Raw genomic sequence first — 23,379 nt, 5'->3', positions numbered from 1 at the left:
GAGCAGGCAATTGGGTAATGAGCCGTTGAAGACTCTCATATCTGAAGTGACCTTCTTTTCCACACCGAGAACCGGCTGTCGTAAATAAAGGCTGCGCTGCACGCGCTGACCAGTGCATGAGACAGCAGGTGGCAACGGAGATCGATGGTGATCTCTGACACGCAGTTAAGAACCGGATACGTTTGGAACTGCGCTGAGCGATCGGCAGTAGGAACTTGTACAGTGGCATAGGGGCGGAAAGCCGCAGTAACATCTTCATCCGGGAGCTCGAATAATAAGTCGAAGGCTATTATGGTACACAAGCCTGCGTGACCGACAGTAACAGCGTCGACAGGACCATCGGCGTGGCAAAAGCGTAGTCCGTGTTTGGTGTCACGAACTATTCGTTCCCTCGCCGCATAGTTAATGACTTTGACGTACAACGTGCTGCTTAAGATGGACATATGGATTCGCAGAAGGTAGGAAGCATTCTAATTGCAAAGCTTTTAGTCGGGTATAATCATTATAGAAAGCGAAACGAAGAATGGACTTTTGAAAATGTTTAGTCATGGCTCTAGTACACTTAAGCGATACGTAAGTGAAAGCCGCTGACAGCGAACACAGCAAATGCGGACGCTCCACAGACGGAATCACGTTGCACCTCCAAGGCTGCGAAATCCGGACGGGAAACATCTTCATTTCTTAAGGAATATTGCGTCGTAGTTCGAAAAAACGCTGGCACTCCAATGTAGTAAATATCCTAAGGGTCGATTGTTTTCCCTTCCTTCTCCGATGTAAGTTAATGATCTCATAATCTATGGTACGTTCAACACTATTTTTCTTCAATTGAATACCAATATTTCACTATACATAAATATTTTTTGTACCTGCGACAGCATGTTCTATACATGACAAAGTATCCAAATAATACATTTCAATCAAATGCTTCCTAACTATTAACTATAACCAGTACAGGGTTAAAATCCCAATTTATATCTATTGGAGTAAGCCTAACCTTCTTTCCTCAACACTTCCTAGATGGTTCAGATGGCTCTAAGCACTTTCGGACTTAACATCTGAGGTCATCAGTCCACTAGACTTAGAACTACTCAAACCTAACTTACCTAAGGACATCACACACATCTATGCCCGAGGCAGGATTCGAACCTGGGACAGTAGCAGCAGCGCGGTTCCGGACTGAAGCCCTAGAACCGCTCGGTCACAATGGCCTGCAACACTTCCTAGGACTAGCAGGAATACCACTATATATGCTGCCAAATATAAACAGAAAAACTGAACATAGTTTGTCAGAAAGCATTCTGCATTTCCAACGTATTGGAGTGTATGAAATGGCGAACAAGTAGAATGCGTCTAATGTAAATAACTGAAAAAATACTAATATTATCGCACTTTATCGTTTCGGCCATAGAGCAAGGAGAAAGGAGCAAGAAATGATTACGACAGTGGAGCTGCTGCGGTCTTCCCGGAACCCCTGTTTTGCAACACTTCCGCCACAGAAATTGGAAGCTGGGTGTCTGCAGCCGCAGAACGCACGAAGTAATTCAGTGGTGTCACATGCTTATTCTCAACGTTCCAAGATGAAGCTGAAGTCTGTGTTCGGTTTGTTAGTAATTTTACTAACGCTTATATCTTCGGCGTCAACACAGCGTTTTGGGTTAAATAGTTTCAGTACAGGTGCTGCCATTATGCTTAGGAACAGATGCAGGAACGGCTACATTCGTGTTGGTAACGGATGTCGGAGAAGATATAGAGGTACGTAGGCGGTCTGCTGTAATCCTAAGAAACTGGCATTTCAGATCTCACATGCAACCTCTAATTGCAGTTTACCTCTTTCCTTCTTTCTTGTTTCATAACGGACAACAATATCAAGAAAACAAATAAAAATAGATACAATCACTAACTTCTGTGCAAGATATTTTGGAGATTCTTCTTTGTTGTAAGGTAGAATCCCGATCTAGCAGTCCCCTCTCGTTTATTCCCAACTGAGAAGCTCACTGCCTCACTTCCGCACGCCTCGCAATGTGCTGAAGGAAATAGCGCCTCATAAAGAGGGGTATCCCTCCTAGTCCTTTGAGTATAGGAAGTACTTTGTAAGAGTCAGTGTTAGTTTCTAGCATGCTTGTTAGATGTATTTTGTACCACACCTTTTACGAAGAGATGTGCTTATGTCCAACTTGTCATTCGTGGAATATAGACACCAAAAATATTCACACTGCATAAACCAGAACAGTATGGCATATAAGCAACAAATGGAGAAAACTTAGCCTATTAAAATCACTTAGATTAAAACCGCTACCTGCTTCTGGGTGATCACCTACAGTTGAGCACATACCCACTGTTAAGCTTTACATAATCCAGTCAGCCAGTGACACACTTCGACCTCAGTCCCAGTGATAACATTCATATCCACAAACTCACTGTCATATCAGTGACTTGAATAGTTTTTCTCATGCCCTTCATTACTATATGTTTACGAATTACATATTTCAATGTTGTGTGTTTTCGTTATGTACTGAGTTTAATATTATATCATAAATTGTCGTTTTATATTGTAATTTAACTTACTTGCTGCATAACGCGAGTGATGATTGCTTGATCTCACATTTCTCAAGTAACGTTACGACCAAAGATTCTGTGTGTGTTGACAGTATCTCTCATCTTAACTATGGGTTCTCTACACAGAAGTGTCTCTTGTGGACCCCTATCAGTTGAGTCCTGACAATGGCGCAAAAGCCAGGAACCGGTTCAAACGAATAAACATTAGCAGAACAGGACGTAGTTTCTTTTTTACATTTAAATATGGTTGTAAAAACCCTTTAATTCGAGGATGGATTTAGGGTTTTGTGCACCTTCTTGCTTCTTCTCGGAGCAGCTACTTTCGTTCTCAAAATTATATTGTATTTTCCCTGAGCAATTCATCTGAATAGCGTGACTCCAGGATGCCTGAGCCTACGTCTCGTCTCTTCTGTATTTTGTTCCGTAGGTGGCCCTCCTATATTGAATATGTACGAGCGATCAGCCAAAGGGAAGAAAACGCCTCATGTCCTTAAATCTACCTCCATACTGTAAAAATGACTCAATGATGACTCGATTTGAACTTTTAACTATTGTCAGTACAAAGTAAACTAACAGAAATCATAATGAAAAGGGGTAAAGTTACTCTGAAGTAACACAACTGAATATTGAACAAGTACGTAACACTGTTAAACACATACCAAAAAATTACAAGTGTAATAAACTAACCGTACAGATGCGATTTGTGCATGGATAGACAAATTTTTCGTCTGTCAGCTACTCTCCCTAGTCACTTGCGAACATGCAGTGATTAGCGTTTACGTAGTTTGAGTAGCACGAAATCGCAGAGAAATTGCATCAGCACCAACTTACCATGAAACGCCCCTTATAACAATTATTCAAAACAGTGCTTAAACTGACACACAATATTTTTAGCGCAACGCAATCTGACTTTCAGAAATTCCTTCGAAAGAATGGCCCTGACTAACAATAACCTATACGTTTCACAAATCACTTACCTCACAAAAATCTTCGTTACTCAAGCTACTGCAATACAGCGAGCGCCACTACTGCCAGCTAAATAAAAGATTCAAACTACTGAAGGCACTAACTACTGATAGGCATAGTTAGCAAATGAAAGATTTTAATACAGAACAAACAATGTATTTACCTTAATAGTCATAATATATATATCAGTTCGTGACACCAATTCTTACAAATTTCAAAACTCCGCCATCTCTCTCCCCACGTCCACCACTGCTGGCGGCTCACCTCCAAGTGCACAACGCTACGCGCTGTAAAAATCCAGCTGCCCAACACTACAATGGCGAGTATTACAATGCCAACCAGCCACTGACTGCACACAGCACAGCCAGTGATTTTCATACAGAGCGCTACGTGGCGTTACCAATATAAAAAACCTAAACAGCCTACTTACATAGCCCCCATGCCCCTCACAAAAAATTTTAAAAATTGTTTTGGGCACTGGCCAATACAGATTTGAAGAAATTTTTTTCATAATTTGATTACAATAACAACGAAATCAAATGCACACATTTATTGATACAATGTTGGTCAAAAGCTAAAATTTTCTGACACTCCACAAAGACAGCCCTGACCATTCATCACAGTAAAGTAACACTGATATCGTCAATGACTGAGCAATCAGAGAAAATGCACTCAGAAGTAGTGGATTTCTAAGCAGTCTTGAAGAAGTAGTGTTGTCCTTCCAACAGAAAGACAGTGCTGACTCTTGACATGCAGACAGGTAATGGACCACAACAGAGCAAACCCACAGCAGAGTCAGTCGAAGTTTTGAAGAACATTGGTAGGCAGGTCAACACAGAGTAGACCCATTGTAGTCCTGGTAGAGATTATGGTATTGGTGAGTCATCAAAGGTGCAGACCCACTGCAGTCCTTGTAGAAATAATGGTATGGGTGAGTCATCAAAGATGCAGACCCACTGTAGACCTTGTAGAGACGGCCAGCAGCCAACTGTTGCGACTGTGCAGGTGCACAATCACCATCGAAGAGTCTTGCAGAGAATATAGCAAGTTCCTAAACCACCACTTGGGCACTCACAAAGTTTTTGGAATTGTCCTTAGAACCAGCGATGCTGTTAACCAGTCCCTTGCTGAATTATCAACACACATGCAAACACTAACAGTCCCTACTTCTCACATATTGTCCATTACTACATCCAACAGAAATGTGTGCTGTGAAATGTAACTTACAGGTTACTTAATTTGATGAACTGGTGTCAATTACAATTTTATAACATAAGAATACAATAACAAAGGTACAAAATACATCATTAAGACATAATAATACAGATAAAATTTGTAGTAAAACAGGCTTTACAAAAGAATTGAAATAAACATGCACATCAGTGTTACAAAAATTATGACATAAGCACATACATAAAGATCAGAATAACTTTTGAAACATCAACTTCACATATGAGCAACAAAACAGAACAGATAAATAATGTCTAAACATCTTTACAAAGTAAATGACATATTATCAGAAAAATTCTACAACGTAACTCTCATCAGATAAACACATAAAGACAGGAAGAACACAAATACCCAAGGGTACACAAACACATAGTGGGATAACACAAGGAAAGGACAGGGTTTGTTTTACTGCAGTATTTTGCAAACAAAACTTTCTTTACTTCTTGGAGATCTCCCTTCGTTCTTCATTATTTCCAAACAGTCCTATCTATACCTGCTTTCTGTATTTATTTTTTTTTGTACAACTTCTCAACGTATTTCTTCCAATTCATCATAACTCGTTCTCTTATATAGTCTCCCCCCTCTTAAGCTAACTTAAATCTACTGAGCTCAGATGCTAATCTAAGGGACGAGGCAATGCAGCAGCACCAAACAATTAACACAAACAGCAATGACAAAAAATGGAAATTGGCAAAGCAAGCTACAGTAAATCTAAATTACCAAGCAATGCAACATTACAACTAATATGAGCGTGCAGCAACAAGAAAAATAAATCAGTAGTAAACCTAGCTTAACAGAGTAATACAAAGTGAAATTTAGTAGCACTTGGCCTGGCTAACAGCAGCAGCAAATGCAATAATTTACATCTAAACATGACAAAGCTCAAGCAGAAAAAATATTACACTAAAGACAACAATGCAGATAAGGGATTCACATCTTAATGTCTATATAATTAAAGTGGTGCACCACAAGAAGTTATTCTACCAAAAAAATTACCAAGTAGTTGAAAAGAAAACTCCGTATGCAATTCCTGTGAAGGGAAATGTCTTTTTGTGCTCCTTCGTTTTTTTTAAGTCGATCATAAAGTTATACTTTAGTGGGTCTGTAGGCATAAAATAACTATATTAGTACATCTATTAAATTTTATTTTAACCAATGCTGTAATGCCGCTAAAAACGAGATATTAAAAAAAATAGGCAAAGCAAGGCGTGAAACGTCATTCGCTAGCCATAAGCCATTTCATAATGCAGTAAACAATCTTCCAACTAGCAAGACAATAAACATGAAATGTTTCTCATCATTTCATTTCAGTAAATATCATAAATTAAGAACTCTACAGTGTAATCAAGTTTTTAAGTTTGAGGGTGTCGTATTTGCGATGCTTTCTACAAAGAACTGTCAATAGCGAGGATAATGGCCTCTCCTTTTTTTTCACCTAATGGCATTCTTTTGTCAGGCTACTGCCTCTCAGCTGGGCGCCCAAAACGCATTACGTCAAGGCCACTTACCTTTCTTACTGAAATATTTAAGACAGCAGTTTCCGCTACAGTGGCAGTCTCATATAAAAAATTTCCCAGGTCAAGAATTTGCGTTACAAATCTTAATAGTCATAATATGTATAGCAGTTCGTGACACCAATTCTTACAAATTTCAAAACTCCGCCATCTCCCTCTCCACGTCCACCACTGCTGGCGGCTCACCTCCAACTGCACAACGCTACGCGCTGTAAAAATCCAGCTGCCCAACACTACAATGGCGAGTATTACAATGCCAACCAACCACTGACTGCACACAGCACAGCCAGTGATTTTCATACAGACCGCTACGGGGCGTTACCAGTACAAAAAAACCTAAAAAGCCTACTTACAACCATGTGTACTGATTATTTTTTTTATAAAATAAGAAATTATAATGGGGAACACACGTGCAGTGTAATCCTGAATCAAGTGCAATACAAATGCAAGAGGCATACCATCCCACGAAAGCACAGGAGGATTCTGACATGGATGGAAATATACGTGCCCGCAAATTCTGATATCAGGAAAAGTTATAAATTAATGAATTTGCGAAATTTGTATGCAATAGATAAACAACAATTTACCAATAATTTAGTTACATCTTTGGCATCTTGTCGGTGAATGAACATCAAAGTGAATTATCTCACGTTGCTTCCGAACTTCTTAGAATCAGAAGAGAAATAATATTACAAATCTCCTGAATATCTGAATCAGAAAGGCTGCATGGAAAAAACTTCACCTTACATATGCTTAGCACAGAGACAAATTCAGAACGACGTGTGATCTGAATCGATAGAAGTGTCAACAAATACCCGATAACTTGCACGTAGTACACTGAAGCGACAAAAAAACCGGTACAGACATTCGTATTCACATACAGAAGTATGTAAACAGACAGAATACGATTTTGCTGTCGGCAACGTCTATATAAGCCAACACATGTCTGACACAGTTGTTAGATCGGTAACTGCTGCTTCAATGGCAGCTTATCAAGATTTAAGTGAGTCTGAACACGGTGTTAAAGTCGGAGCACGAGCGACGGGACACAGCATCTCAGAGGCAGTGATGAAGTGGGAATTTTCCCGTACGTCCATTTTACGAGTACAGTGAATATCAGGAATCCGGTGAAACATTAATTTTCCGTGAGCGCTGCGGCCGGAAAAATATCCTGCAAGAAAGGGACCAACGACGACTGAAGAGAATCGTTCAACATGACAGAAGTGAAACCGTTGCGTAGATTGCAATAGATATCAATGTTGAGCCATCAACAAATGTCGATGTGCGAACCATTCAAAGGAACACCAACGATGTAGGCTTTCGCAGCCGAAGGACCACTCGTATACCCTTGATGACTGCATGACACAAAACATTACGCGTCGCCTGGGCCCATCAACAACGACCTTGGACTGTTGATGACTAGAAACGTGTTGCAGGGTCGAACAAGTTTCGTTTAAAATTGAATCGAGTGGAAGGACGTGTACGGGTATGAAGACAACCTCACGTATCCATGGACCCTGCATGTCAGCAGGGGATTGTTCAGGCTCGTGGAGGTTCTATAATGCTGTGGGCTGTGTGCAGTTGGAGTGATATGGGACCCCTGATACGATTCTCATAGGTGACACGTACGTGAGAATCCTGTTTGATCACGTGCATTCATCCATGTCCATTGTGTATTCCGACGGACTTGAGCAATTCCATCAGAACAATGCGACACTCCACACGTCGAGAACTGCTACAGAATCGCTCCAGGAACACTCTTCTCAGTTTAAACATTTCCTGTCGTCACCAGACTCTTCGGAGATGAACATTATTGAGCATATCTGGTATGCCGGTTCAGAAGAGATATCCATCCCCTCTTACTCTAATGCATTTATGGTCAGCCCTGCAGGATTCATGGTGTCAGTTGCCTCCAGCACTAATTGAGACATTAGTCGAGTCTATGTCACATCGTGTAATGACAATTCCAAGTGCTCGCGGGGGCCCTAAACGATATTAGGCAGGTGTACCAGTTTCTTCGGTTCTTCAGTGTTTTATAGCGATGTTTGCTGGTAGATTGCATTCATACCCATACTACACAAACGTAAGACGAACTATTTACTACTACTTGCTGCTCTGCAAATGAAGAATGGTGAGGTGCCTCTGCCGGACAGTAAGTTGTGGTACAGAACCGAATTCTGCCACTAAGCAGAGCCGGCCAAAGCACTCCACTCGCGTTAGGAAAAGGCACGTAATTTCTCGTTTCAGCAAAGATAACTACGGTAGACAGAGGCGAGCGTGACTGAAAATCTGTGACCAAATAAGTGACTTACGCCGTATGTGTAACAATTGTGCAATTCATGAGAGGTGTCCGCTCCAAAATTGTCGTCTTTCACTTCTCTCCCCTCACTATGATAAGCACTGTAATACATGATGGCGAAGAATACACGATATTGTTTTAAGAGCTCAGGTTTCTTCATTATTATGATCATTATTAAAATGGAACATGTTAGTGGAAGAGCAGAGTGGTGATTTTAAGGAGTGGTGACTTATTAATCACTCTACACAACGTATCGTACCACTTGTTTCATTCTCTTCAATTATCACACGTCTAATTTGCACCTTCAGCCTTATCACATCGTTCTTCATTTGAATTTCTTATAAGTATCAGTTTAACATTGTTACGTGTCGTATTTCGTACTCAGCCGCTTATCATTTATAACTATACGTACAAAGTATATGTATAAATAAGACTCTTCTGAGAGTGGCAATTGAGTTTCATTCGTTCTTTAGTGTGTACCTAATAAACGTTGTTACATTGTAAAGGGTTAGTTCAGGTTAATGACCCTAATGTCGTTATGGTAATTAGTAAGTCAGAAGAGGCGGATATCTCAGGCATAGCTACCGGGATGCCGTCGAGGGCACAGATGTCTACGTCACGCACAAGGTCGTCACCAGGTGACTATAATATGGCTCCAAAAGACCAGTCGCCTTTACGGGTTAGAACTTGAATTCGAACAGCACATTCCTCTTGGAATCCAAATTTTCGAAGTACCGGAATGAAAACGTCTGTGAGGCGGATGTGCGTCAGGCATGCAGTTGTTTTTAGGAGGCTTTTGGGCGTATCCGATGAAATGACCAAAGAGATTTAACTGTGTCATCATATACGATAGTTGGAGTGACGTGATGTGTCTTGCTCATGTTTGCTTTTATTCGGAGAGTGGAGAGAAACAACGGTGAAAAGGCATTAGGTAGAACGAATTTCAGATGGAGATTACAAAATTTTCCTTCAAAATCGGCGACATACCCTTATAGCCGAAGAAAAATTAAAGAAGAGAGTCTTACGCTGTACAGGGACGGCAAAGTAATAAATACATATAAAGTGTTTAGGTGCTGTGTCACTCGCTGAATGCGTCGGAAGCCGACAGAGTGTCACCCCAAATAAGGAACGCGGCTGGCGATATCTAGCAAGCGTCTCTTTTGAAAGACGCAACCACAATAGAGCCTTTCATCAAGCGACGCCAGAACACAGATGCTATTCTCCAGGGAGTAATGCAACGAATTACGTTCAGTAGATTACCGATTCCAGAACTGATGACGGTCATGGAAAACCATAACGACCTCGCCATGTGCCATATGCACAAATCAAAAAGAGTTTCGCATCACCCCAGTTCCCAGAACTTCTGAAGGTAGAAGTTGCCTGCGTATATTGTATCATAGACACAGTCCATCTGACTGTTCAGAGATGTCACTGAACCCGACCAAAGATGTAAACAACCATGGTTGAGCAGCGCCTATTAGACGGAGGTGAACCGACAGTCGATCAATTCCAGACATTCCACCAGGAACGAGGTGCACGGCTCGTGTTGTCTGCAGTTCAACTATGTCTAGACGGTCAATACCGAATCTTATCTCGTACGCATTGTTACTTTGTGCCAGGAAGGGCTCTCAACAAGGGAAGTGTCCATGCGTCTCTGAGTGAACCACAGTGATGCTGTTCGGACATGGAGGAGATACAGAGAGACAGGAACTGACGATGACATGCCTCGCTCAGGCCGCCAAAGGACTACTACTGCAGTGAATGAGCGCTACCTTTGGATGATGGCTCGGAGGAACCCTGACAGCATCGCCACCATGTTGAATAATGCTTTCGTGCAGCCACAGGACGTTGTGTTACGACTCAAACTGTGGACAATAGGCTGAATGATGCGCAACTACGTCGAAGGCGAGGTCCATCTTTGCAATCACGGCACCATGCAGCGCGGTACAGATGAGCCCAACAACATGCCGAATGGACCGCTCCGGATTGGCATCCGTTCTGTTTACCGATGAGTGTGGCATATGCCATCAACCAAACAATTGTCAGAGACGTGTTTCGAGGCAACCCTGCCAGGCTAAACGCCTCAAACATACTGTCCAGCAAGTGCAGAAAGGTAGAGGTTCCCTACGGTTTTTGGGTGGCATTATGTGGGGCCCACGTACGCCACTAGTGGTCATGTAAGGCGCCGTAACGGCAGTACGATACGTGAATGCCATCTTCCGACCGATAGTGCAACATATCGCCACCGTATTGCCAATGCATTCGACTTCATGGGGTTAGAATCCTGCCTCGGGCATGGAGTGTGTGATATCCTTAGGTTAGTTAGGTTTAAGTAGTTCTAAGTTCTAGGGGAGTGATGACCACAGCAGTTGAGTCCCATAGTGCTCAGAGTCGTCTCCATGGACAACAATTCGCGGTTCCATCGTGCACATCTTGTGAATGACTTCCGTAAGGATAACGACATCGCTCGCCTAGAGTTCTCCAGACATGAGCCCAATCTAAAATGGCCGGAATAGATTGAAAAGGGCTATTTACTGACGACGTGATCCACCAACCACTCTGAGGGATCTACGCCGAATCGCAGTTGCGGAGTGGGACAATCTAGACCAACAGTGCCTTGATGTGCCGGTGTTTACAGCAATCTGGACCACCACCTCTGAAGGTCTCGCTCTATGGTGGTACAACATGCAATGTGTGGTTTTCAAGAGCAATAAAAAAGGCGAAAATGATGTTTATGTTGATCTCTATTCCAATTTTCTGTATAGGTTCAGGCACTCTTGGAACCGAGGTGACACTTTTTTTGATGTGTGTAGTAACAGGAAATATGTAACTCACCACAAGATGTAGCAGCGTTGACTGTCCAATCAAGCCAGGGGGACGATGTATAGTTAATTCAGGAAGAGGTTCGTAAACCATTAGCGACGACCTCGACAAGCAAACTAACATTTAGAAATGGAGTCGGAAACCCCGAGGTAACGGAATTGTCGCACCAGACACAAAGATCAGGACAATGAAATCCATCTGGAGCCCTCACCTATTCCATCACTGCGAAGGAAAGCTACTGGCCCACCAGGTTTAGAGAAAAGAAAACAACACATCTGTGTGTTCGATGACCTGATCGTACCTAGGAGTTTTTCCAGTAAGACAGGTGGAAGGGGGGAAGGACAGGTGGCAGGAATTCCTGCCAGTCGAGCATTCCACGATGAGTTTTATTTGAGAGATCACAGCTCTGGGTATCCGTACTAGTTGTCATAGCCTTCACAGGTCTGCCGCTCTTCAAAAAGATACAGTCTTGTGGAGCAAGATACGAGTTAGGTTTGGAAAGGTTATTTTTTCTTTTCTTTTTTACAGCAATCCTATGCACGCCTAGATAATAGCAGTTGAGTGAAGCCGATGACCATCCACCCAAATCAGGGAAAACTAAACGAGGTGACCCTTTACGGAACGGAAGGTATCGCAAATGAAGTCCTTCGTGGACGACACTTGCTAAGATGTAGGAAATTCACATCTACGTTATTACTGACGAACAACTTGTAAAGTTACCAGTAGATTCTGGGGCTGGTAAATTGGTTTTTTATTCTCTCCAGATAAATGTGATTATGTTCCAAGATTCCAAGGCTGTTGGGCTGAAAGCTGCAAAACCAAAAGGCGTCTAGCCGGTAGGAATCAGTGTTGTGCAAATAACTCCATCAAAAGCATCCATAGACTGAAAGAAGGAGGAGAGCTCCTGACTAACGCAGCTACTCCAACAAGTTCACCCAAGAACAATTGCCCTGGACGACTGTCATCCACTGAACACACTTACCACAGCGTCGGCAACGAGACCAATTCTAGTCAACTGTCTGGACGTTCAGATAAACTGTGATACTCTAGTCACTTCGGAAAGATACTCATTTTCACAGGTGAAATTTATACGCTGTCAACGATCATAATCATTGCTAATGGACAAGAAGAGCTAAAGCTCATGAATCGTAATGAATCTACGCAACTCGTTTCTAAGTCATGTGACAAGCTTTAACTGAACCTAGATTCGTTGATCAACGGAGAAAAAAAGCAACATTATTATTGCCGAAAGGATGAATCTATTGTCCGTCTACAAATAGGAGAGAGGAAAGACCTTCGGGAGTCTTAGGCATTCTTGTCAATTTTCAGACGCATTGTAAGTCCGTAGAGAAGAGAAGACAGTCCGACCAATCAATGCGAAATACCAAATCAACCATTGTGGGTTTTATCCCCCTTACTAATGGTCATATAGGGTGTTTCTCCAGTTCAATGCCACATTAATCAGAAGGAAAGAGAGAATATGCTACAAAAGGACATCATTCAGTCATCAGAAAATGGAATGCCCTTTACTGCGGTTCTAGTGAAGAAGGAAGTTGGTATATGGGGTTGAAAATTCCGGGCTGATAGGCCGTGGTCCATCTATAAAATTTCCACCTACTGCGGCAGTAGCCGGACGACCTGAGAAGATGTCTGCCGCAGATGGATACGAAACCTTAGGTGGAAATTTTATACATCAACCAAGGCCTCTCAGCCCGGAAGTTTCAACTGACGACAACACCGGCCGTGAAAGCCTACATTGTATGACTGGTATATGCGGTTTCCGTGCCGGCTACCAAATTCTGCATTTGAGTAAACGTTGTATGCTTATCACAAAAACGAGAGACATCTCGTCGACTAACAGCGTTATTCATGAAGGAATATTCTCAGAATCATCACCATCCGTCCAGGATTTCATGAGCAACACATCACTTGCTTAAACTTCCTACCTCACACATCACCATGAGACCAATATTACACATAAGCGAATATCGTTGAACTTCAGTATTAATCATCGACTTCAGCTGTATTTGTTCCTTTCTTATTGCATCATTACCTGTTTCGTGGCGCTAAAAGCCGCATCTTCTGGTGAACATATAACTAAAATCATTAGAACTGAAAAGCTCGGAACCCTTGCACCCAAAATCTGTTGCCCGTCAGAATAGGGCTAAAAGGCGGCATATAGAGTTGATTTAGTTATATTTCCACCTGAAGATTAGGCTTTTAGCGCCACGAAATCGGTAGTGATCTAATAACAAACGATTAAAGACAACTAAAGTGGTTTATTAATATCCAAAACGGCTACTCAAAGCTGTGATTGCCCTACCTGCAAGGCGGTCTGTACCATCATTGAACTTATGGGAAGGGGAACTAGAACGACGAATAAATCAAGAGAGACTATTTGATAAATTGTCTTTTTACATTTTTACATTTAATATGTAGGAGTTTCAGAATAAATACCAACACCAGTCGCGTATACAGGCAAAGGAAACGAGTCACGGCAACAAAACTAGATATGCAATTTACTTTATGCAGTCTTCATTCCTTTATCATTTGTTCACGGTGTAGTCAAGTTGATTCCTTGGCTAAAACACAATTCGGAGTGTGCTTGCGAATTCAGTTCTTTCCTTATTTGCCATGTTATCTGCGATATACTATTTTTGACATTCCTTAGCCGCTTAACGCCTGTCGCCTACTTTTAAAAGTCAGCTTCTTCTTTTCAGAGTTTTAATGTACCGATAGGATGCTCATAGAGTTATAAGATAAAAATTATGTCTCCTTCATGTTCCCCCCCCACCTCCAACACCCCTCACCCCCACCCCCACCCACCCCCCATCCATTCACCATGGACCTTGCCGTTGGTGGGGAGGTTTGCGTGCCTCAGCGATACACATAGCCATACCGTAGGTGCAACCACAACGGAGGGGTGTCTGTTGAGAGGCCAGACAAACATGTGGTTCCTGAAGAGGTGCAGCAGCATTTTCAGTAATTGCAGGAGCAACAGTCTTGGTGATTGAGTGATCGAGTAGGTAAAATGACGACGACTAATAGAAATCCATGGGTAACAGAAGAAATATTGAATTTAATTGATGAAAGGAGAAATAATAAAAATGCAGTAAATGAAGCAGGCAAAAGGAATACAAGCGTCTCAAAAATGAGCTCGACAGGAAGTGCAAAATGGCTAAGCAGGGATGGCTAGAGGACAAATGCAAGAACGTAGAGCTGATCTCACTAGGGGTAAGAGAGATACTACCTACAGGAAAATTAAAGGGACCTTAGGAGAAAAGAGAACTACTTGTATGAATATCAAGAGCTCAGACGGCAACCCAGTTCTCAGCAAAGAAGGGAAAGCAGAAAGGTGGGAGCAAAATGTACATGGTCTATAATAGAGCGATGTACATCAGGACGATATTATGGAAATGGAAGAGGATGTAGATGGAGATGAAATGGGAAATACTGTATGAAACTGGGAGGGCCAGTCCTGACAAAACTCTATCATCTAGTGAGCAAGTTGTATGAGACAGGCGAAATACCCTCAGAGTTCAAGAAGAATATAATAATTCCAATCCCAAAGAAAGCAGGCGTTGACAGAAGTGAAAATTACCGAACTATCAGTTTAATAAGTCACGGCTGCAAAATACTAACACGAATTCATTACAGACAAATGCAAAAAATGGTAGAAGCTGACTTTGGGGAAGATGAGTTTGGATTGGAACATGTGAGGCAATAATGACCCTACGACTTATCTTAGTAGATAGATTAAGGAAAGGCAAACCTACGTTTCTAGCAATTGTAGACTTAGAGAAAGCTTTTGCAAATGTTGACTGGAATACTCTTTTTCAAATTCTGAAGGTGGAGGGGTAAAATACAGGGAGCGCGAGGCTATTTACAACTTGTACAGAAACCAGACGGCAGTTATAAGAGTCGAGGGGCACGAAAGGGAAGTAGTGGTTGGGAAGGGAGTGCGATATGGTTGTAGCCTAGATTAGAGACTGGATTAGATTAGTTTTTTGTTCCATAGATGCGTGCTTAGGAGATCCTCGTGGATTTGGAACATGTCAATATTTTTATTTAAGCTGAAATAACAATAGTAATAGTAAGAATATATACAATACATCATTTGTTTCTACTAAAAAAATCGTCAATGAAGTAGAAGGAGTTAGCCACTTGTAAGTCTTTCAGGCTCCTTTTATACTGATCTTTGTTTGTAACTAAATTTTTTTTTGTTTGCTGGCAGATTATTGAAGATGAGTGTTCCTGAGTAGTGGATCCCTTTTTGAACTAAATTAAGTGCTTCTAAGTCCTTGCGCAGATCATTTTTGTTCCTCGTATTGAATGTATGAACTGAGCTGGTTGTTGGAAAAAGAGATATATTATTTAGTACAAATTTCACTAAGGAGTAAATATCCTGACAGGCAGTAGTTAGTATATCCAGTTCTTTGAAGGGGGTTTCTACTGGACGTCCATGAGTTTACTCCACAAATAATACGTATTACAAGCTTTTTAACCATGAAAACTTCTGTTTGACTTGAAGAGTTACCTCATAATATTATATCAAATAACATTATGGAATGAAAGTAGGCAAAGTATGCAAGCTTTTTCATTTTTATTGTCTCCTATGTCAGCTAACACACGAATTGCAAATACTGATTTGTTAAGGAGTTTGTGCAGTTCTGTGGTGTGCTCCTCCGAATTGAATTTATTATTATGTTGTAACTCCAGGAATTTAAGACTCTTAACCTCCTCAATCTGCTCTTCTTCGTATTTTATGCATATGCTGGGTGGAAACCACTTACAGGGTCTGAATTGCATATAGTGAGTTTAATGTCAGTGAGTTGGCTTTAAACCATTTATTGACATCCATGAAAATATCATTAGCAGATCTTTCTAGAACTACACTCGAAATACTATTTATTGCCACACTTGTGTCATCTGCAAATAAAACGAACTCTGCTTCTGGGAGATGAGAGATCATTAATGTACACAAGAAAAAGCAATGGCCCTAAGATTTATCCTTGTGGGACATCATATGTAATTTCTTTCCATTCTAATGATGACTGATGAATTAATTCACTAGTCCCTTGCACTGATGCCCTTTGTTTCCTGTTAGCGAGGTATGACTTGAACCATTTTGAAGCGCTGGCTGTGACACCGTAGAACTGTAATTTATTTAAAAGGATGTTGTGGTTTACACAATCAAATGCCTTTGACAAATCACAGAAGATACCTGGTGCTTGTAATTTGTTATTTAATGAATTAAGTACATTTTCACTGTAGGTGTATATAGCGTTCTCGATATCAGAACCCTTCAGAAATCCGAACTGTGTTCTTGATAATATGTTGTTTGTGGTCAGATGGTTGAGAAGCTGCCTGTACATTACATTTCTAAAATGTTTGAGAATGCTGGCACAAGTGAAATCGGTCTGTAGTTTTCATGGTATCTCTTTATCCCCTTTCTTGAATAGAGGATTAACGTCTGCATATTTTAGCCAGTCAGGAAATGTCCCAGTTATAATTTACTGGTTACAAAAGTAACTTAGAATTGTACTAAACTCACAAGAACATGCCTTAATTAACTTTGTTGAATTTTCATTGTAACCACTAGAATGATTTGTTCTTAAAGATTTTATTATGTAAGTTATTTCTTTTCGTTAATTGAGTGAAATATTCATGTACCTGACGCTATTTGTAAAGGCTAGTTTAAGATATTCAAGGGCATTAATTACTGATCCTGATAATTCCATTCTATCAGTAATGTATATAAAGCACTTGTTAAATATATTTGCCACACTATGCCCATCGGTTACTAATGTGTCATCTACCCTTAGTGCTATTTGCTCCTGTTCCTTTCTGGTTGTACCAGTCTCCTTTGTCACTACATCCCATACTGTATTTATTTTCTTCCCTGACATTGCTATCTGCTTCTCGTAGAACATTTGTTTAGATATCTAAATTACTTGTATTTAGCTAAATCTCAGCATTGGAGCTATTCTTGGTCGACAGATACATTTTCCTTGTTGTCTTAAAGGAAATCTTTTTAGCTTGTGTAATCCATGGTTTTATTATAGACTTCTGTTTAATTTGAAAAACAATTAGAGGAAAACAGTTTTCAAACGTGGTATGGACATTCTTCATGAATGTGGTATATTTTTCATTCATATCATGAGCACTATAAACATCTTTCTAGTTCATACCTTTGAGAAGTTTTCTAAAACATTCAATTTTTGGTTGATTGACTACTCTCCTGTACTCAGATTTAGCAGTCTTGATAATATGCTTAGAATTTACATCTAAAACAAGTAGCTCCATGTCATGACCTGATAGTCCATTTATTACAGGTTTTATGATATGATTCTGTGCCTTTGATTTGTCTATAAAATGTTATCAGTGGGTCTCATTGCGGATTTAGTGACCCTAGTTGGAAACTTCACGTTGTGAGTTAGATCGAAAGAAGCCATTACTAACTGCAGCAAATGTTTACAGGAAGACTGCATTAGAAAATCTTTATTGAAGTCACCAGCTATCAAAGTTTCTTTCGAACAGATTATAATTTCCTGCGGGTGCTCAGTAAGTAGTTACTATTATATAGAATCTGTTATGGAACTCTATTTCTGTTGCACATGCGTGTAGATGCTACTCTAAACAGAATTTATTAATGTCAATGTTCTTGAATTTATGGCAGTTTTTAATAAATGCAGCAACTCCTCCTCCATCCATATCTACTCTGCAGAAGTAGGAAGCTAGTTTAAATCCTGAAATGTCTAACACATCAATACCAGATGTTATTCAGTCTGTATATCGAGCAAGCAGTAAAGGACACAAAAGAAAAATTAGGAGTAGTTATTAAAATCCATAAAGAAGAAATAAAAACTTTGAGGTTCGCCATAGACATTGTAATTTGGTCAGAGACGGCAAAGGACTTGTAAGAGCAGTTGAACAGAATGGACAGTGTCTTGAAAGGAGGATATAAGATGAACATTAACAAAAGCAAAACGAGGATAATGGAATGTAGTCGAATGAAGTCGGGTGATGTTGAGAGATTTGGATTAGGAAATGAGACACTCAAAGTAGTGAAGGAGTTTTGCTATTTGGGGAGCAAAATATCTGATGATGGTCGAAGTAGAGAGTATATAGAATGTAGACTGGCAATGGTAAGGAAATCGTTTCTGAAGAAGAGAAATTTGTTAACATCGATTACAGATTTATGAATCAGGAAGTCGTTTCTGAAAGTATTTGTATGGACTGAAGCCCAGTATGGAAGTGAAACATGGACAATAAATAGTTTGGACACGAAGAGAAGAGAAGCGTTCGAAATGTGGTTTTACAGAAGAATGCTGAAGATTAGATGGGTAGATCACATAACTAATGAGGAGGTACTGAATAGAATTGGGGAGAAGAGGAGTTTGTGGCAGAACTTGACTAGAAGAAGCTATCGATTGCTATCACATGTTCTGAAGCATCAAGGGATCACCAATTTAGTATTGGAGGGCAGCGTAGAGGGTCATAATCGTAGAGGGAGACCAAGAGATGAATACACTAAACAGATTCAGAAGGATGTATGTCGCAGTAAGTACTGGGAGAAGAATAAGCTTGCACCGTATAGAGTACCATAGAGAGCTGCATCAAACCAGTCTCAGGACTGAAGACCACAAAACAACCACATTGTTTTTTTTTCTATTTAAATTTTTCGTTTGTACATGAGGTAACGAAAGCAACTACGAGTACATTACTGGGTCTGTGAAGCAAAATACGTTCTCTGTTCTGAGGTCCTTAGCTAACACCCATTCAAATCTATAATTATATCATTTTGATTATTAATTAGTAAGTCTCCTTCGGTATTACACTTTCACAGTACTCAAACGGATCACCGACTGCATATTAATTATCGTTACATGCTCAAATTAAATCACTGTCTTTCTGTAAGAGCAAAGTAATAAGTATTATAGGGACGATTTACCAAATTTAAAATTAATTTTGGTTCCTATTTTTATGGTTTTTAACCAGGAAAAGGTATTTTTGGACTGAATTGGTTTTTACTTCTTGTTACATATTGCTCTAGTGGTTTATGTTGAAGAAATATATGTGTGACTGGAGGAGAAAAATGAAACATTAACTTCCGTAATTTTTCGATATAAATTCTACTGTGTTAATGTGGTTAAGATATTTAAGAAACGTTTTCTTTTCTGTTGCAGGCTGAACGGCTCACCAGCTGCACAACACGTTAACGTTACTTGGCATAACCTCTTTAGCGCAAGAAAATCGTTTCTTGACATGTTTTGTGAACAGTCAAAAATATGAAGAAATAACTTAATTTTTAATCAATGGAATAAAACGGAGTGTTTCATTTTTAATTGTTTATGAAACTGTCACATCAGAGCGTATTAAAAGGTCACATCCGTCTTTCTACATTGATGTCAAGTATACACATGTGGTACACCACAATATCTACACTCCTGGAAATTGAAATAAGAACACCGTGAATTCATTGTCCCAGGAAGGGGAAACTTTATTGACACATTCCTGGGGTCAGATACATCACATGATCACACTGACAGAACCACAGGTACATAGACACAGGCAACAGAGCATGCACAATGTCGGCACTAGTACAGCAGGCTGCTATTCTTCCATGGAGACGATCGTTGAGATGCTGGATGTAGTCCTGTGGAACGGCTTGCCATGCCATTTCCACCTGGCGCCTCAGTTGGACCAGCGTTCGTGCTGGACGCGCAGACCGCGTGAGACGACGCTTCATCCAGTCCCAAACATGCTCAATGGGGGACAGATCCGGAGATCTTACTGGCCAGGGTAGTTGACTTACACCTTCTAGAGCACGTTGGGTGGCACGGGATACATGAGGACGTGCATTGTCCTGTTGGAACAGCAAGTCCCCTTGCCGGTCTAGGAATGGTAGAACGATGGGTTCGATGACGGTTTGGATGTACCGTGCACTATTCAGTGTCCCCTCGACGATCACCAGAGGTGTACGGCCAGTGTAGGAGATCGCTCCCCACACCATGATGCTCGGTGTTGGCCCTGTGTGCCTAGGTCGTATGCAGTCCTGATTGTGGCGCTCACCTGCACGGCGCCAAACACGCATACGATCATCATTGGCACCAAGGCAGAAGCGACTCTCATCGCTGAAGACAACACGTCTCCATTCGTCCCTACATTCACGCCTGTCGCGACACCACTGGAGGCGGGCTGCACGATGTTGGGGCGTGAGCGGAAGACGGCCTAACGGTGTGCGGGACCGTAGCCCAGCTTCATGGAGACGGTTGCGAATGGTCCTCGCCGATACCCCAGGAGCAACAGTGTCCCTAATTTGCTGGGAAGTGGCGGTGCGGTCCCCTACGGCACTGCGTAGGATCCTACGGTCTTGGCGTGCATCCGTGGGTCGCTGCGGTCCGGTCCCAGGTCGACGGGCACGTGCACCTTCCGCCGACCACTGGCGACAACATCGATGTACTGTGGAGACCTCACGCCCCACGTGTTGAGCAATTCGGCGGTACGTCCACCCGGCCTCCCGCATGCCCACTATACGCCCTCGCTCAAAGTCCGTCAACTACACATACGGTTCACGTCCACCCTGTCACGGCATGCTACCAGTGTTAAAGACTGCGATGGAGCTCCGTTTGCCACGGCAAACTGGCTGACACTGACGGCGGCGGTGCACAAATGCTGCGCAGCTAGCGCCATTCGACGGCCAACACCGCGGTTCCTGGTGTGTCTGCTGTGCCGTGAGTGTGATCATTGCTTGTACAGCCCTCTCGCAGTGTCCGGAGCAAGTATGGTGGGTCTGACACACCGGTGTCAATGTGTTCTTTTTTCCATTTCCAGGAGTGTATATCAATCGTCAATTGATAAACCATAAATCTCTACATCAATCGTCAGTCTGCCTCCATTTTCTTTAGCTTTTGCATTTGCTTCACATTTCAATTTGGTTTGTCAACGACATACATGATCCCAAATGTATAATGCATATAGAAAGCTGTATTAATGTAACTACTCTGTTGTGGAGTTCGTGAGATATTGTTCTTATTTACCATTTTTAAATGAACTAGACATCTTAGTCACATGTATAATTTATTGAAAGATATCAGAAGACCATAAAAGAAGATGGACCAAAAAATTAAACATATCTGGAATGTATGTGAACACAGATCGCAGGTATCCTCATGTCTACAATGACTTCATATACAATACGGAACATATGCATTACTCTCAAGTTTCAATGATACGTCGTTTTTTAGGACGTTTATAAACGTCCACATTGGCCTCATCGCTCTTATACGAAAATGCTAAGAAGGCAGCATTTCATATCAGTGACAAATGTCTAAACATTTGAGACTCAGTGGCTGGTAGTGAATTTTCTGTAAATATAAACTGAATAACCAATTATATGTCATATTTTCGTAAGTGTCATAACAAACGAATAGTCTCTACATTTGTTTTTATGCATAAGTTATTCAATCTACGAGTAATTAGTAGAATTTACCTCAGGGTAAAGCGATAGAAAGGCTAGAACCATCTCTGCTCGTAACAATTGTAGTCACTCATCTGACTCTGTGCTACTCGGAAGTTACCGTGTCAAATCAACTTCCTGAATTGCTTATTAAGCGCTATTCCAATCTCTGTACTGATCATTTGTCCGTTCGTACGTCCCTCTAGTGAACAGCACTTCTGTGAACAGTTCCTATAAGTTGTTGGTAAATAATGTAGAAATCAATTGTGACTGGTTTGACGGTCCAACAATATCAAGGATACCATTAATTAAACTTATGTCGGCGACATCGTCATCGTATTAATTGCAGTACATTGCTTGCAATTGTGACATATAGTCACACACAGTAATGTGACCATACTGCAATCTCTATCAGTATGGCACAATTGCTGTATTGGCAATTAAATAGGAAGCCACCAGCTGACGAACTAATAACTTTATATGATGCGTTTCGGGTAGAGCGCACCCTCACATTGTCATGACCATCTTGCTGATTAGATGTGTAAAGACAGTATGTAAAAATAAAGTCTCCCATGACAACTTCGTTTGTTACTTACGATCACAGTTGACGGAAACGACAAAAATAATGTGCTAATGATATGTGCTGTGCCGAACAATGATGGCCGTAGTATTGTGTACGTAAGGTATAACAGGGTAGCGCGCTGGCAAAACTGTAATTTGTACTTAGGAGTCTGGACGCGATTATGGCCTACGACGGGAATTAGCAGTCTTGAACGCGGTACGGTAGTTGAAGCTAAACGCATGGGACATTCCATTTCGGAAATCGTTAGGGAATTCAATACTCCAAGCTCCGCAGTGTCAAGAATGTGCTGTGAACGACAAATTTCAGCCATTACCTCTCACCACAGTTAACGAAGTGGCCGACGGCCTCCACTTAACGACTAAGGGTAGCAGCGTTAGCGTAAGTTGTCAGTGCAAACAGACGTGCCACAATGCATGAAATAACAGGAGAAATCAATGTGGGACGTACGACCAATGTATCTTTTAGCACAGTTCTGCGAAATTTGATGTTAATGGGTTATGCCAGCAGACGGTCGACGTGAGTGTCTTCACTGACAGCACGACATCACTTGCAGCACCTAACCTGGGCTCGTGGCAGAATAAGATGCACCCTAAACAACTGGCAAACTGTTGACTGGTCGGGTGAGTCCCGGTTTCAGTTGCTGAGAGCTGATGGGAGAGTTCGAGTGCGGTACAGGCCCCACGAAGCCATGCACCCAAGTTGTCAACAAGGCACTGTGCAAGCAGTTGGTGGTTACATAATTGCGTGGGCTGTGTTTTACATAGAATAGAATTGGTCCTCTTGTCCAACTGAACTCATCATTGACTGGTAATGATTATGTTCGGCTCCATGGAGACCATTTTCAGTCATTTTTGTGGATGTAAATGTGCCATGTGTCCGTCTCACAATTATTCACGATTGGTTTGGAGAACAATCTGGACAACTCGGACGAATGATTTAGCCACCC

The 23,379-nt window shown here is 41.4% G+C and overlaps 1 long non-coding RNA gene across 1 annotated transcript; it reads left to right on the top strand.

Moving 5' to 3' along the window:
- The first annotated feature begins 1,512 nt into the window (after positions 1–1,512).
- LOC126355039 (uncharacterized) lies at positions 1,513–19,736 on the top strand. The gene is made up of 2 exons (XR_007565432.1): positions 1,513–1,752; positions 19,578–19,736. It is a non-coding gene; the product is annotated as an uncharacterized LOC126355039 (long non-coding RNA).
- Positions 19,737–23,379: the final 3,643 nt, after the last annotated feature.

The sequence above is a fragment of the Schistocerca gregaria genome, chromosome 3 (assembly GCF_023897955.1).
Source record: "Schistocerca gregaria isolate iqSchGreg1 chromosome 3, iqSchGreg1.2, whole genome shotgun sequence".
NCBI classification, from domain to species: Eukaryota; Metazoa; Arthropoda; class Insecta; order Orthoptera; family Acrididae; genus Schistocerca; species Schistocerca gregaria.
The sequence above is the reverse complement of the archived record's forward strand: the minus strand, read 5'-3'. Positions and strand labels throughout refer to the sequence as shown.